Genomic DNA, 18,055 nt, shown 5'->3' with positions numbered 1-18,055 from the left:
GCGGATAATTGTGCACTAAAAGCTCCTGAAATATGCATACAACTATGAACTGAAATATCTAAAGATACTACATATCTATTAAGATATATATGAATAAGATATCATAAGATATATATAGATAAGGTATCATATCTAGAAAGATATTGCACTGTGGTTGTTATGAAAGCACGGCACCTAATACACAGGATCGCCCGTCCTCGTATACTATGGCCATTCTCGTCGCTACCATACATTCCCCTCCTTCCACCCTCGGTAGCTGGAAGTTCCACACTTCCTTTTTTTTTCTTCTTCTTCTTCTTCTTCAACCTACTTGCTACATTCTGCAGAACTCCTCTAATCAGACTCATAGATTTGGACCAGAATCGTGTTTTAAGCGCTCAAGTACAAGACCATGTCAATGATACAAAAAAAAAAAAAAAAAAAAAGACACGAAAATTCGCGCTCAAATAGTCACTGATTCGAGTTACGAGCGATAAAGTATAACTCCACGGGACGAACTTTTGAGAGGACCCTTTCTCCGGTTCCCATACGAAACAGGCTAAAACGGCCTCCAAATAAGCCACCGACAACATGGACGGAGCGACTCGGGGACAAAGCACCTTCACGAAAGTTATCCGAGTTTCAAAGCTGCAAACTGGTCTTCGCACAATGAGACATCGATTTCTTACAAGCTGCGTGAATGTATATTAACGAACCCATTTTTTTATTATCTGCAATCGTTTCTACGAATCTAGCACTGTGCGAATATTTGTGAATATCCGATTCCAATTCAGAATCGAATATGGAATTCTATATTCGAATTCCGAATCGAAGTGACGTCTCTTCCGAGGTATTTGAATATATTCCGAACCTGCACTCGTAACACCAAAAACGTCGCAGGAGGGGATGTAGAACAAATTGAATGCTGCATCATGCGACGATCCCTTTATATACGCATCACGTATTTATGCTGTATATGTGCTCGGTTCAGTTACGTAACTATTCGCATCGTATTGGAGTTTGGAGTTTTCTGGCGCAAGGATTATTCGCATCGTATTTGCTTCGGGTATGTAACTATAGGGAGTTTTCACCTACGTCACATGGTGACGTGGCAGTGACGTAGCATGCACGTAAGCTCCACCCACTGGTGGTCACTTTTCGCGCTAGCGGCATTGAAAGACGACAAACTGCGGTAGGTTTCAATGCGACAACCATAGTTTTCATAAAAGAAAATGTGAGAACGACAATGACGAGGTGTCTGGCTGGTGGCCACTGTTCCTAGTGGTGGAAGAAGAAGAAGAAGAAGAAGAAGAAGGGTACGGACGTGATCGGATTTCAAAACACCATTCAAGGCTTCGTTTTCGATCAAATGCTAGATCATCTGGGCAGCTGCGCCGAAAAAGTGGCCACTACAACACTTTTTTTTTTCCTTCCTTGATGCGTTCATTCCTATTCAAAAGGAACGCACCTACGAAATGTAGTCAACGAAGGAAACTCGAAAGGGAAGCCGTGGAGACTGGCCGTGGCGAATTCCAAGTCTGCTGTGCTTCCGCGTGGCCTCATGTTCGCACAGCTGCGACCACCAAAGGACCGCAAAACACGCGGCATAAAGAAAAACAAGCGGAGCGGGGAGTCAGGCCACGTCGTAAAACGGCACCGAATTCTAGACCTTGTTTACGGGGGCGGTTCGACAGAAAAGTCGCTGGCCCCTATGTGTATCCCCCTCTAGCACTCCCCCGTCTTAGCTTCTAAAAATAATGATAACAATGGCAATTTGTCTGACGTCTCCAAAACGACGTCTCACACTGGAATCTGTTAGGGGATAGAATTTTTAACGGCCCTGTAGTAGCTTGCCGCGGCATTTTTAGTGTGATGGAACAGTTCGAAAGGCCAGCTTCAAAGAGAACATTCCAAATGAAACTGCCGCGTATATGTGGTGCTGAGAGAATAATAATAATAATAATAATAGAAACTTTGAAGATGTTTTGGCCAACCCGATCAACTCTGCGTATGTGCACCAACCTGCCGCACATTAAACGGGTGCTTCTCCCGTGTACATCGTTCCAGGGCAGTGAAAGCACACTTTACAGGATATGTCACGGACAGACAGACGGACGGTTTCTCTGACCTAACTCCCCATTTCGAGACTGCATTCCGCATTATTAACGAGAGGCTGAGATAAAAGCAGAAAAAATGTTCCGTTCCCATACCAGGGTCTTCCATTTACCATTTCTAGCAAACCTGTTTCTTTTTTGATCGCCAAATAGCGGCAACACACAGTTCCTAGAAACAACGTTTACAAACAAATAGCAACGTATACAAGCGAAAACAGCAATCGTCCCGCCCTCTCCCACCACCCAATTGTCCCAATTGGGATATTTCATATCCCCACTCACCCCGCTGGACTCGTCATAAGTGACTCAGGCAAACCAATCCAATCACTACGTCGTCTCCCAACCCTGCCTATATATACGAGTATACGCCGTTGGGTGACACGCTCCATTTAAACTCTAACCCGACCGACCGCGAAAGAAACCCTATCTACAGACACAGCATGGTGCCGCCCATTTTGCTCCGAATACGGGAAACATACATGCAGGGGAAACAGAGTCCATCTCTCTCCCTATATATACGACATCTCGAAACCAAATGAACGGCACACCGGATGGCACCAATTGACTGCTGCTAAGAGAAAGGACGAGAGAAAAGAAATAAAGAAGCTTATGAAAGCACATGAGAAGCGGTCGAATAATCCCACGGCTGGTCATGTATTGATCTGTCACTTTTTGTCCACCTTCTACACCGATCAGTCACCAGCAGCAGCGACCCGTGCGGTCACTGTCATCGTCTTAGCGGCGCGTTAGGTCGCGGCGAATTATTATTTGTCGAGAGAGAGAGAATTTAATAAATGCTCGATTGATCGAAGGGAACTGCTTCCGTGTGTGCATTCACGCGTTAGTCACCACGTGATGATGACGTTGTCTCCGCCCTTAATTGTTCCGAAACATGTGTCCTCATTGTCTGTTTGTGCGGAGACATATTGTAACTTTGGTGGATCTATTTTTTTTTTTTTTTGGGAGACATAGTGTGGCTTTGGTGGATCTTTTTTGCGGAGACACAGTGGGGCTTTGGTGAATCTTTTTTGCGGAGACGTAGTGTGGCTTTGGTGGATCTTTTTTGCGGAGACATATTCTGGCTTTGGTGGATCTTTTTTGCAGAGATATAGTGTGGCTTTGGTGGATCTATTTTTGAGGGGATAACGGTATGATATGACAGATGGTGGCAAATGCAACGATACGAGCTCCGAAAATGTTCTCACGAGTCTTCTTTTTGTGAAATAATAAACCGAGGAATGTGGAAACTTCGTCAAGCGCGGTCAACACAAGTGATAAGGAGATGGCAACACTGAAACTACTATTTATTAACGTATGTACAAGCTTTCTTGCAGTAGTCTGCATTTCGTCACGTACAAACGCGATAAAGAGCTGATAATGAGCTCTTTACCGACTTTTGTACCTGACGAAATGTATAGTACTGCAATAAAGCTTGTACGTTAATAAACAGTAGCTTCAGTGTTTTGATCTTTGAAACAATAAACCTTGAAATAGTCCTTTGGGCTTATTGCTAAGACATATACTGCTAGCTAAGGCGCAAGCACCAACACAGCACGTAACACAGAGAGACACCAGGACACGAATCGCTACTTCTTTAGTTGCAGTGCCAGTATATAGTCTCTAACAATAAAAGTTACTAATTTTAGTACTTTTGGGGAGTAGATGCATTGACATTAGTCCCATCCGGGACTATGCGCACCAGAGTTTATGCAAAGTTTAGTAACTATTTGCAGTGATGGGAAGAAAATTTCAGTGTTCGGAGACTAAAAACAGGGAGCATTTCCAATCTAGGGATAATTTCAGGGACAATTCCAATCTAGAAGTAGTAATTGGTCCTCGATTTACTTCTCCTCCCCCCGTAGAGTGTACTAGTGGTAGCATAGTATTACAGTAGAGTTTCTTGTCTGGGTAGTAGTAGCAGCGATAGCACTAATAGCACTAGCACTATACTAGTAGTATCCATAGTACTATACAGTAGCGCTTCGTGTCTCCCAGACGCTCTTGCACAGGTTCCGTCTGAACGTCCTGTACGGGCGCCAATTCCTCCATAAAATTGGGAAGGCTGATTCAGCGAACTGTACACTTTGTGCAACCGTGGAGGACACTGAGCTCATTACTGTGCACTGTTCTAGATACACATCTACCACGAAATCTGCTCTCGACCGACTGGACAACCGCAACTTTAACCTCGTAAAAAGTGATGGGTCGTTGCCTACCTGACAAGAGAGATGCTGCCTTGTCAGCGCTTGTGACATTTATTCAGAGCTGTGCGTTGGAGTCAGTCTATTAGGACCGTGTGATGCATTGTGCGTTACGTTAATCGATGATTTGGCCTTTGGCCGATATTGATCGCGAAATAAGCGTCGTTTTTTTTTCTTTTTTTCTTGGGAGAGAGGTCTTTGTATGGGAGTAGACGAATTTGTCGTGCGACGAATTCAATCTCTTCCTATTATTTTTTCGCCAACATCAATATCAACATCGTGCCTCCCGTTATCAGTTGAGTTGAGAAGAAGAAAAAAATGTCTCCCGTCTCACTGGTGTTTTCCGCTGTGTTCATGGTTGCGCTTTAACTAGAAGTACAAATAATCCTCTATTTACACATACAGAGCGATGAAGAAGTCTGAGGATGAAAAAAAAGAAAACTATTTTCAATACTACCTAGGTCTGTATCGCGCGCTAAACGACTTCACTATACATACCGTCACTTTAACGGCGGCCATGACACACATGCGACTTCGAAATTACGACACTGCATGGCATTTTAAAGCCAAGCCACGTCAATGTATACATACACGGCGCGTGCTACAATGATGAAGGCGGTAACGCTAATGGCGCTGGGCGGAAACGTTAGAAGACCGCGCAGCCACCAAGCCTCACCGTATAGCCAACGTTCAGAACTGAACCACCTGAATGCGCGGCCTTGGCGTGGCGTCAATTCTAGTCTCACGATTAGCTCCGAGGCTGGGCCGGTTTACAGCGTTTACAGAGGCGGCTGAGGGCTCGTTCACTGCAGGGCCCGTCCTCGTTCGAAATGAGATGTGATAGCGGCTCCACGCCTAGACGGTTACACCGAACGATCGTTATAGGGAAATGGTTTCTACACGGTGGCATTCTCCGAGTATAGAGCTTCGCAAATGGTGACGAGGTATGCCGGTTTCGTTTAGCGAGCGTAGCGTATATAGTGGCTCCCCCATTCGGCGCACCTGTCTGAATAACCCCCTGGTTGCACGAAAAGCATTTTTATCCCGTATTCTTCGCCCTTCCCCGCGGTGCAGGCTACAAACGAACGGCCGGCTTTCGTCGTTTCTATGCGTTATGCGCAGAATCTCTTTGCTTCGCTATGCCTTACAAGAGTCTCTCTCTCTCTCTTGGCCTCTGTATAAGGAGAAGGTATTCCTTGAACAATAACAACAACAACAACGACATAAATTAATGATGCTGAATGGGGAAAATAATTAGTATTCCTTGAAGTGAAAGACAATATATATATACCCAAACCGAAACTAGAAAGACAACTGTCGCATTTTTTTTAATGATCCGCGACGTTGCTGTGCCAAATATCCGACGAAAGGCGGCACCAATTACTTATAAGCACACACATTTTAAGCCTGCTAATCAGCTAACGTAAACAGAGCCTTTAGACGCCTTTATCTCTGTTAAGAACCGATGTGACATCCGCTTAGGTTTGGGCGTGGTCATTCTACGTCAGCGTATAGTACCGTGACGCAAGGTATACATACGATGTTCCTTTTGCTCGTTTACCTCGCCTGTACCTTATTGCTTTCTTTTCATGCGTTCATGTGTGCTGCAAGATACTCGAAGGCAATATATCACGTGCTGATATATTTCGTGTTATTCAATATATGTTTAAGTTGCTTGACAGGGTTCCCACCAAAAGACACTTCATTTTTTTTTTTTGTCGTCCTCAGCCCAACACACGCCCGACATCAAAAGGTACCGCACTACTACAGATGAGGATGTTGACGCACATTCGTTTCTTATTCATTCATACGGGGCTGGAAAAAAGTTTCGATACAGGCTTGCATGCAAAGACGCGCCCTATATATGTGGGAAAGGCTGGTGACCGGTGCATTTGGAAGGACCTCGTGTGTTTTTTAGATGAATGAAACCGGATGCCCGCCTTTGACAGAAACGGAGGAGCCTAAAAGGGAAAACCCGAAAGAGAAAAACGAAAACGGAACGAATCAAAAGAAATCGAAAAGCGGAAGCGCTAGGAAATGAAACATACTGAAGTGGCGGCAGCTGTGAGAACGTTTACAGATGTGCGCTACAGTTATACTTTTTGTTTCTGTACCACTCTGTCTTATATTTAATCCGCTCAGCAAAGCAATGCCGCTGCGCCAGTCGTCTGATTACCTATACTCGGGATGGGTTAAGCTTCGCCGATGTATTATATTGCTTTGAACTGAAAGCCTGCTGAACAGTACGGTGCTGGAGAGGAAAGCCACAAACTTCTGCACGGAGGAGTAGGTGCGGACGGGTGCGTCAGTGCAGAAGTGAGACCTTTTCGGTGTTTCATGCTCCGCGAATATGTTTTATTATGTGCGGCTGTTTTCAGGGTGTTGTCTCAGAGTTGGATAGTGTTTTGCAGCAAAGGAATATGCTGTGCGCAACGAGCATATATCCTCGAATTTGTGGCTAAGACAACGACACGAAAAAACAAATGTACAACACGGGACAAATGTTTGTTCGTCGTGTTGTCTTAGCCCCAAAACTGAGGGATAAACTGTTTGCTTCATGCTTTGTTTGCTTTTTGCTTATTGGTAGGTACATGTCTGCAGTCTTGGTACGCGTTGAAATCCCCGCGCCACAGTACCGTAGCACGCCGCTAGAGGAACCAAAACAAAATGGCGAAAAGCCCATTTATAAAGTGGAGTACCGTGTGGGTAATTCGTTTTCTGCATTTGGAGGGGAACAACGCCGCAACAATCCATGGTGAGATGGTGGAAGCGTATGTCAACAATGCACCATCATATGACACAGTGGTTAGGTGACACAGACGCTTCCAGTGTGGTCAAACAAAGCCTGAATGACGAAGAACGAAGTGGCAGACCAGCTCTCTGTGAAGAACCGTGAATCGCGACACAAGTGGAGGACCTGGTGCTCGAAGGCCGGCGTATATCACAATCCAGCTGATAGTGGAAAAAGTGAAAATCAGTCATGGATCAGTGTTCAACATCTTGCACGACATTTTGAACATGACAAAGGTCGCCGCCCGCTGAGTTCCGCGACTGCTCACACCCATTCAAAAAGCTCGCCACCCATCACCAGGTTTCATGGTCGCAGCTTAATTTTTTTCGAGGTGATAATTAAAACTTTATGACTATCCCTCGTACACCAGCCCGGTCACATAATCCTTTTATGCTCAACGAATACGTTTTGGTCATGGTAGACAGTTATCAAAAAACCTCACTGTTTACACACAGCAACACTTTTTTCTGAGTGAGGTTTTTTTTCTATTTTTCTGGGTGAGCTTGGCGAGAAGCGCTAACTCAGCGTTACACCCTCCACACCCTGCAGGAACACCCAAACACCCAAATATTAAATGGGCAGAGTCCCCGTAGGACGCAAGTACTAATCACATATCACTATACAGTGCAGTACCTTGGAAACAAACGTGACAATAGAAGACGCGTGTCAAACGCGTTCAAGTGCCGTAGCTTTATTCTGAAGCCACGTGGCCATGTCACGCGACCACGTCACGTGATGTATAGGGTGTCACGTTGTAGTCGGCCCTATAAAGTCACGGACGGACATACACTGCGGTTGGTCCTAAAAAGCTATCGCTTCAACACTCCTCGTCTTCAATAAAAACACCACTGCCCTCCAGAGCCATCGCGAGGCGAGCCTGCGCCCGGGGCAGGGTAAACCTGAAGCCCCCCCCACTTCCCACTACCGTCACAAGCTTTGTAAACAAGAAAAGGAAACACTCATTCGCACTGCAGAGACCGTAAATTCAAATCCTCTGCATTCCCGTTTTATACTGTACGACTGTAGTAGACTGTACGTAGGTTCTCGAGGAAGGGTGAAGAGGCATCCAAACGAGCGGAGCGACCCCTATCCAATACAAAGCTGCTGGGTGTAGGTTTCATTTTACCCGAGTGCGGAGCAGCGGTCAAAGTAATGGCTCGTAATTCACGAGCTTTCACGTCGATATGTCGGAAGTGCAGCGAGAACCTTCAAAATGAAAGGTCGTTCAGCGGCTCCATTTTTCTTCCACCTTCTTCCGCCTTTCTTCCGCTATACATTTCCCACCTCCTTTCTCGACTTTTCGTCTTGGTTGAAGCATTGTTTGCAATAAAGTTTCCTTGCCTTGTTAGCACGCCGTCGTACAGCCAGAATTCTCAAGTGGTTTGTGCGGCTGTAGCGCTACAGAACGCATCACGGACAATTCTAGCTTCCCCACTGCACTAATTTCGTATGAAAATTAATTTGGTTCCCATAAATCACACGTACGACTCGCGTCTACACATTGAGAAGCAATTTTGACTTTGCGCGAAAGTGAAGTGTTTTGCCTTCATCGAATGCGACTCGATGTGGCTTTTATAGCTCAGTGGCGTTGCCGCGTCCTGAGACAAGTTAACTCTCCCAGATGGTGTCACTGCTGTGCTCTAGGAGATCTCGTGCACATTCTTCTTCATTGCCCACACTACCAACCGTCCCGAACCGCACTATCCGGGTCTCTTATACCCCTGTCGCACGGCACTTTCAATGCGGATTGAATCCGATCCGCATCGAGTTCAAGAGACTTCGGTGCGCGATGCTGCTACACAGTCCAACTCGATGCGTATTGAAAGGTTGGCTTGTCGACAGGCGGTGCTAGCAGCCGCGAGGCAGTACGGTGGGATTGAAAATATGTTCCAAAGAGTCGAGAATAACCGCATCCGCTTCCACACTGTGCTGTTCACTAAGCCTTTACGGGGGGCGCGGTGTCGAGAGTGGTCGAGATTAAACAAATTGGAAAACGCAGACGCCCGTCATGCCTAGACTAAAACCGTCACCGTGAAATTTCATTGACTTGTACAGGAATGTTTGGAAATTAATGTTTTCGTTTATTACTTGCAAATTCGCTGAGTTAGAGGATGTCAATGGCGATCTTCAAGCCGTCTCGAGAATCTCAATCCCGTTTAACGAACTGGATCGGGTTAAGCAGGACCTCAGTTTGATCCTGCTCGAACGTGCCCGTGTAGCAGCGACGGAACCGCTTGAGTTCGACGAGCATTGGCTCAATGCGGATCGCCAGTGCCCGTGTAACAGGGGTGTTAATCAGCTGGACTCTCGCCCGCTCTCTATATGAAAACTGCTTGGTCCCTGGTCAACTCCAGCCCCACCAACGCTCTGCCCTCAAAGCTCTTTTGACCTTTTTGGACAACATAGGACTTCGACCCGTATTGTGAAGGGGTTCATTATTTCATTCCCACCAGCAATGGGGTAGAGCATCGCCCCTTGCGATGAAACACCCCATTCATAAATAAAGTTGTTGTTGTGCTCTGTCTTAGGATGAATTTCACCCTCTTGATTGTTCTTTAATGTTCCTACATTTCACTAACTTGCACCGTGCCACCACACTGCTGCTGTTCCCAACCCACTTCGAACTGCTAACCTTTACACCCGTGCACTTACACGTTTATACCGAAGTCATGAGGCACGTCAAGCGGAGCTGCTTTTGAAGTATGGCCTCGTACACGTATAAATGCGCTCAGTGGAAACATACTTTTCCCTGCGACATATAGACAATGATATCAGCGAACACAGCCGCTAGAAGCCGATGAAAGTTCGAAATGCCGAAAATGCAATTGCTGAAAGTCACTTGAGCTGAATCCTTTGATCCGAAAATACTATCAGTGCTCGACAAAATACGGGCGACCATTTTGCCTCTACGATTTGGAACTCCGTTGACTATATGATTACCGCAATTTTTCATCTAGCGAGAAACTCCGTTAGCATATTATAGAGCTTCCACGCATCCTTCACGCCCTATCAGCTATCTCAAGGTATACTGTTGCCGTGGAAGAACCCCCCCCCCCCCAATATACATAAAAAGCGACGCCATCGATCTTTCCCGAAATCCATAACCTCGACATAGGCTCGAAAATATCTCTGCTGGCAGTGCGTCGGCTATCAGCTTATGTTCCAAAGCTCTATACCTTTCAGTAAATCGTGCCTCAGCTCGTTTAACATATCGACTTCCCGTCGCATCACAGAAAATTTCCAGCCTCTCTTTTCTTCTTTCGCGCGCTATATATTTATATTAACCACCTTGTTCCCACTTTCTTTAGTTCCTCCAAACTTCCACGAGCTTGTAAAAGCCGCATACGTTGTTCCGACGGGTGAAAACATTTTCTTGTTCCATTTTTCACGCTTTTCGAAGCGCATAATCGCGCCGCTTCTCACGAGAGCCACATATTAACAAGGCATGACCGCGATTCACGCTCTTTTTTTTTTTTTTTTTTTTGCTCTCTGTTTTGCTGTAGGTGGCGCTCGCGAAGAGGTGGTAAAGAAGTGGTCCTTCCTGCTACCAGAGGCCGCAGAAATTCGCGCGTAAACGAGGCAAAAATGTACACGATTTAAAATACGTGTAGCTTTTTTTTTCCCTGCCTTCTGAACGCATGTCCTTAACCACTGATACTGATGATGATGATGATGATGATGAGTGAGGTTTTACTGGCGCATGAGCAACGACGGCGCCAAGGAAGGTTGGAGATGGGCAAAGTAAAACGCTGTACTATATTGAGTTTGATGTTCAAAAAGTTTTAACCTTAACCGCTGCTGCCACCGCAATATAAGCACCCTTTATTTTAATTTCACAACGTTCGGAGCTGCTTTCCACTGAGCAATCACGCGCACACAAAAATGAGGTCCACATTGGAACACGAATTCGGCGTATAAGTCCCCCTTCTGGTACGCGAACGTCATCTTATACGTGACAACAACATGACAGCCAACGTCATCTACGAGTATTCCAGACACGACATGTTCTTCTCCCACCTCTGATCGCACATCCTCTTGTAAGTTGTAAATAACGAGCGACCCATAAGGAGAAGAGATCGTGGGGGTCGACGTCCTCACGGGGCGCTCCTGGGTTTGACGAACTGGTTCCGATGTGACAGCAGGGGCCATGCAGCGGTAGCAGACGCTTCAGGGCCCTTGCAAGCGCTATGTCCACACGAATCGGAACGCAAACAATAGAGCTCATGCAACTGTCGTAACATCACATAAATAAAAAAATAAGTAAGAGGCGCGTCTGGCAGTGAACACAGCCTTTGCTGTCGGCTTCAATGTGTTGTGAGACCTCGTTGGACTTTTGATGGCCCTCGTGCGTTTGTACGTTTGGTACAACTATGGCTTCGCGCAGATGCACGAACTGCGAGTGTGTGAGCTCTCTAAAAAGCTATCAGATAGAGTCACGCACTTTCTTATCTTGTGCGCGCTGCACCAGTTTATGAAGGTTCCAGGTTTGCAAGCATATGGGGAGATGTCATTTTTACGGCTACGTTGTAAGAGCTTTATGTATCGTTGCAGACATGTGTCTAAAGCCGAAATAACAAATAATCGTCCCCGTAGGGGGTGTACATGAGCGAAAGGGAGGGGGTGTCGCTAAACATTTGTGGGGCTATTAAGGGGGAAAGGGGGGGGGGTCTCGATAAGTCATTGTCCTGCACGCTCTTTAGTATTACATACAGATTTCACAGTGAGTGGCAACACACTGAACTGTGGTCTCGTCAGCAAACGACGAGACGCTATGCAAAGACTGGTGTACCCGACTTTGGATGAGTAATTTCGTGACAATTGATGAAGGTGATGAAACGGAAATTCAAATTGCCGTTATTGGTTATCACACCTCTTGTAGCAAGAAGGGTCCCACTTCCTCCCAACACGTCCTAGGAAGCAGTTTTGGCAAATAACTTGCTTACAAGTAATCGCATATAACTGTACATAACTCTTTCTCATGCCCACCTCATCATCATCTAATGTGCGTGTGTATGTGTCTTTCTCATGGTGTAGCTTTCATAGTGAATATACCAGTCGGCGGCAGGTAGTGAACAGAGGTTCGACAAGTTTCTGAAATTGGAGGGGCCAACACGAAGTAGCCAACTATAGTTGCTGTCTAGTTACAGTAAGTTTAGAATTCCCTGTTTATCTTTTTAATTTCAGAAACCTGGGCAATATGCGATTACTTGTAAGTACGTTACTTTCCAGGACTGCCCGGAAGGTGCGAACGAATCGAGAAATCGTTGTACGACGTCTACTCATCAACGATGGAGAATGCACCAACGAGGAACACCCAATATGGTGCATTCTCAACAGTTGTGGTATCTCTTTGCCGAGACCAAAATGGGGCATCAACGAAATCTTTCCCGCAAACACGTCACCCTCATGTCATAGTCACGATTTATTTGTTGTTGTTCCCCCAAACACGTATCGCATCAGGACAGTGCACTTCAACCCAGTCGCCGTCAGAACTGCACCAATCGCGTCATTGCGACATCTCTAGGTTAACGGCGGCACCGTTTCAGGGTGTTGCGGATACCCCACCATCACGGACGCTATACCACTTATCGTGAACTTTCAAAACCGCTGATCGGGAGATAGCCTATTTTCAAGTGGTACACTTTAGCGGGTCACGTGCTTTAACAACCGCAAAATATGCAGTTGCGTTATATGCGTTCACATAACCATCAAGAATCGTACTGCGGTACGCCCTCGCAACAATAACCGTAATTCCCACGAGGCAAAGTGTCCGATACTGATCTTCCGACCTCGGCCACTCGCATTCATATATTTTACAGAGGTGGGAATAAATAAGGCGAACGTTGAAAACAAGCCGCGTGACCTCTTATTCAACAGACACCTTCGTTGTTCGGACGTGCTTTGCCCAACTTTTTTTATCGCGGTGACGAGATGTGTTGAACTCATGACATCATAATCTCTTATAGGGGGCACCACCAGGTTGGTTAACGAGGGGTATTCAAATTGCCGAGCAACCTGCGTATACGTGGCCGAATGCGACGTTATGACTTCGGGTTCACGCTCAATTTGCCGCACTCGACAAGAACACCGTTAGATTGAACACCTCGAAGCGGATCCGCTAAGACGTCCGCAACCGTTATTGCGGTTGTTCAACCGTATATACGCGTTCCGTGATAAACGCATTAAATTTCCAGACAAAGAATGAACAATTTTATTTTATGTTCAGTGAACCAGAGCGCCAGCTTTCGAACAGTATTACCCTTCTCACACAGCGGTTAAGGCAACCGCTGTCGCCGCAGTCACACGCAGAGTTGTGCCTAACTCGTTACAAGTAACTCGTTACTTGGTAACGGTTACTTTTTTTTGGTAACGAAGTAACGATTCAGTTACTTTTTAAAATATGGTAATAGTAACGGAATCAGTTACAAAAATTGGTAACTCGTTACCGGCGTTACTCGTTCCTTTTGTTCAGCGCGGGGGAGCTCATTTGGGCACTCCGTATGGCACAATGCGTGCAGATCTGACCTGCGTGACCCCCGCCCACGTATGACTCATATTATTTGCAGTCCCTCGCTGGATGTGTTGTTGTCTTTTCTCTTGTTTCCGTAATCTCCGACCATCGCTCCTTCCCAAGAATGGGCATCAATTGTGCTATGGCTACAAGAAACGCGTTTCGACTTCTAGCCTTTTCTTGTCTTTGCTAAGCTTCTGAGCGCCCAAATTATGACGCAGCCCCTCGTCTGTTTTTGGGAACCGTTGGTGATCGGTGGCATGAAAACCGGTGTCTTTTCTTGTGTTTTCATAATCTCCGATCACCCCCACTTAGGAAATAAGGGAGAAGGTCCAGGCAAGCTGATATAGAATCATGGTAAGTGGCCGAGAGACACGGAACACGAAGGACGGACGACAAATTCTCAGACTCAGCAAAAGGTTTATTACAATAACCCAGACTATATACTCAAGACGTGACACAGAGGGGGAACAAGACAAAACGAAGGGTCACTAATCACGTTGCCACGTGTGGCGATCAGCTTCTTTTGAAGTGCAATTCCTCATTAACAAAGAGTTGAAGACAAGTAACGGCATGTTTGTTGGCTCCTTTAACTATGCGGCGGTAACATAAAAGTAACTCGTTACCTGTGAGTAACGAGAACTCGTTACTTTTCTATGTTGGTAACGAGTAACGTATTTAGTTACTTTTTCCTGAAGTAACGGGTAACGGTATTTAGTTACTTTTTTTTTTTTTTTTTTGTAACGGGCACAAGTCTAGTCACACGGCCGACCCAAAGGAGGTTACACCGCTAACCGCGGTTATGGGAAACCGTGAGCTTGGCAACTTTGGTTTCGCGATACCGATTGCCCGACGTCAATACGCGTGTAGTTACATTTCCCGCAAATAATCATGTGCGTGCTGTGTATTTAATGATTGTGAAGCTTTTTAATTACCATTTTGCTCCTTTTCTTTTAATGATATACAGCGTAGTCAAAATATACCTGGCGCTTACGTCACAATGACGTGGCCACTGCTAACATGTCACAAACTGCCGTATGACGACAACAAACAAACCGCGGTTCACGATAACCGCGGTTTGGTCGTTTAATGGCGTTTAAGCGTAACGGCGGTTAAGACTGCCAATATGACAAAGGTATTATTTACCTGGGAGCACGCGGTTTCCTGTTCTGAGGTAGATAACACGGTTCATATCAATCATTCTTATCTTCCTCTTTGCGAATCAGTTTTGGTGCCTCGTATCACTGACTATGCAACGAAGTTCTCTTCAGCGAACAAAGTTAGCAACCTGGCCGACCTGAAAATCGATAAGCGCGTGGCCGACCCTCCGAATTTCATCCGTTTCTTCCGTTTGACAAGATTTATGGAGCTGCACGCGACATTTGTGACTTGTATATCGGTACTCGACTGTGGTCTTTCCTGCCCCTTTTACTTCCCTGTATTGGGAATCGATGGAAAACCTGAGGTGGTGCTGGTGTTACGAGACCCCCCCCCTTGATGATTATGTACGATGCATGCGCATTGAAACAGGGAGGAAAACAAAAAAAGAAACTACGTTCGATACTACATGTGGATGGCCACAACGGGCGAACCCGGGAGTTCGATGAGAGGGGTTCATTTGTCATATGCGGGATTCCCGAAGCGCGCGGTGCCCAGGTACAGCTGGGATTAGTCTGTATTTGTCAATAGAACGGTAACGAAGAGCCTCACGTACGGGGTGTAAAATTTCGCTTAGTTCACTATAAATAATGATACATAATTCAAACGCGCTTTGACGGATTTTACACATTTCCCGTCCTGAACACCCACAGCTAGGTGCTGGTGTGGTCCATGTCGGACGAAATTCATACGGTAACTTTCTGCTGCCATGTCAGCACGCACGAGCGCTCAACGTCGCGCCTTTTCGTGTTCTTGTAACCACGGGGAATATCTTGCGGCTCAGTCCATAAGATTCCGTAGCAGACGACGCCATGGGCTCTGTCGTCTGCTATGTCGTATGTTGTGTACACAGGACGTCACTTCCGGCGTCGTGTGACTGCTCAACATCAGGCGTGGCGGAACTTCCGCCTCATAAGCAGGTATTTTTTTTTTTTTTTTGCTGCTTCTTTTTGTCACTGGAATATTCCGTGGGAATGTCGCTCGTGTGAGTGCACAGCACAGGGAGCCAATATTTAATGTCCCTCACAAAGGGCGACGTAATAATAATAATTGTAATAATTGGGGGTTTACGTCGCGAGACAACTGAGAGGGGGCGACGTGCCTCCGCAAATACCATGGCTACATATTGGCATGCTATGGAGCGCGTGCGTAACTATTGCAAACAGACTCACCAAGACGACGCCTTGTCAGACTCACCGAAGCCGGTGGTTCCGCACTTTCAGATCAAACGAATTTCCCTTCTTTTCGACTGCCAGGTCAAATGACGCCGTGAATTTTAACACCATTTCACACGAAGCGTTGCCTTCGAGGCGAAAGCAAAAAGAAATGCGTTCGATGCGTGCCCTCTTTCCGGCTTTATGCAAATGCCTCATCAACGCAACCAGGTGCTGTTCGCATTAAGGAAAGCGCGGTTCAAGCGGCTCACCGCAAATATGTAACGCACAGCTCAGTTCCAGGCCGCTCGGAATCTAATTACTTTGGAAACTTGGCCCTGCCCGACATGCCGCACAGCACACACACACCGGATAGCTGCTGCAAATGCTTACGGGTGCAACGCGATTTTTCAAGTGTGGCGTCCCCTCCGGCGAATGCAACTGTTCTTCATCAAAAGCCTACCCGAGGGAAACCGAGCCGTCCCCGCGTTCCCCACACACGCTACACCGTGTTCAGAGCTTTTCGGGGGTCACACAACTCCGACAGGGAAGGGGGGGGGGGACTTTCAACGCAGGAGAATTCCTTTTCACAGTTCGGAGTAACATTTCCACGAGTCTAACCCTGCACCCATGTTTTTTACACTGATTTTCGCGGTGAACAGAGGCCCGTTTCACAAATACACTTAGCGAAAGCATCAAACACCAAGATTCTACCCCGATAAAGTAAAAAAAAAAGTAGGGCCACCTTACGACTACCACAAACCAGATCGTGTCAATATGAAGTTTTCGGGTTCCACAGTGGGTGCAATGTTTTTGACCGCCTGTCTAGATCGTCACCCGGAGACGGTACACTGGTCCACTTGAAGCAGGAGAACTGTTCCTGGCTCATCAAGAAGCTCGTTTGTTTCCTCAACCTGCACCACTGCCACGGTGCTCCCGTACGTTATTCTACGGATGAACCGACCTATTTCTCTACTCAGCTACCCGCATAAAAAACGCACTTGACGGCCACTAAGCTCATGAGTGTGATCCAACGTGCTCGGATAACTCAGGAGAAAGGAGGCTGGAGTTCTTGCGACGAGTCGTGTTTCGGGAAGTCACTGTGTTGTTTATCACATATGGTTTCAATGGTATTGGACCTTTTTAGTCATATCTCGCATTGGGGTATATAAGCATCACATCAAGGCAGAAGGTCGCACGTGAGAAACAAGTGAATCCGGAAGCAGCATGGTTACCGTGCGTCCAATACGCCTCATGGCAGACGCCACAGTAGGTTAATCCACCCACCCACCCGTTCGGACATGATTCGCAATTCGTTCGCAGCTGCCAAACCTACCTAGTATTGGTATCCATCAGATCCACGTCGTGTAGCGTAGTTGCACCACGTAGTCGTCTGCGTATCCATATACACGCCTTGAGCCATTAGCGAGTAAACAAGCTTAATCCACACAAGACGTCAAATAGCACAAGTCGCACACTTCGATATCAACTCATGCCGCACCAAAACAAACCGTCGGGATGCACAAGGGTCGACGATCTTTCCCGCAGCGTTTCACGCTGGGTCACATAGGATAGACATCCGTTTTCAGGAACCAAGAACAGACACTGCTGAAACAGTGAGGAAAAAAAAACGACAACAATGGCAGGCTACAACACAGACACACCGACTTTCGTGAACGCTACTCGTAAGCGGAATGGATGACGCCGCTCACTCGCTCGTCTGCGCGAGCTTCGGTCAATATTCGGTGGAAAGGGAAGAGCAGAGGATGTGGGCTACTTCCACTCTCAGCCGAGCAGGGGTGGTGGGTGGAGGAGCTGGCTCACTTGAAAAATAAGGGTGAAGGAACAAAAAAAAGTGATGCTGGTAAAAAAAAAGAGAGAGAAAAGAAAAGGTAAAGGGGCGGCAATGTGTTCCAGGAGGGGAAGAAACGAGTCAGTCAGCTTCTGGAAGAGGAGGTTGTCTTTGCTTTTTATCTTCTCCCGCTGCAGGAGAGACGCGCACGCCGAACCAAGAAACCAGCTTAGCTCTGGCCGCCGCCGTCTTTCGGTTTCGCTTTTGTCATTTTGTGCTTCGCTTTATGGTCCGTCTGTGTATGAAAGTCTTCGAACTGTTCCCTCCCTTCCTGTTTCTAACTGCGATGGGGAAA

At 46.5% G+C, this 18,055-nt stretch overlaps 1 protein-coding gene across 1 annotated transcript in view; it reads right to left on the bottom strand.

Moving 5' to 3' along the window:
* Window positions 1-17,653, bottom strand: part of LOC135401306 (uncharacterized) — a 139,157-nt gene extending 121,504 nt beyond the window's left edge. The window contains exon 1 of the mRNA XM_064633624.1: window positions 17,245-17,653. The gene's annotated coding sequence lies outside the window, so the exon portion shown is untranslated. The remainder of the gene's footprint in view (window positions 1-17,244) is intronic.
* Window positions 17,654-18,055: the final 402 nt, after the last annotated feature.

Source organism: Ornithodoros turicata, chromosome 7, assembly GCF_037126465.1.
Source record: "Ornithodoros turicata isolate Travis chromosome 7, ASM3712646v1, whole genome shotgun sequence".
NCBI classification, from domain to species: Eukaryota; Metazoa; Arthropoda; class Arachnida; order Ixodida; family Argasidae; genus Ornithodoros; species Ornithodoros turicata.
Note: the sequence above shows the minus strand (reverse complement) of the source record. Positions and strands in the feature narration are given on the sequence as shown.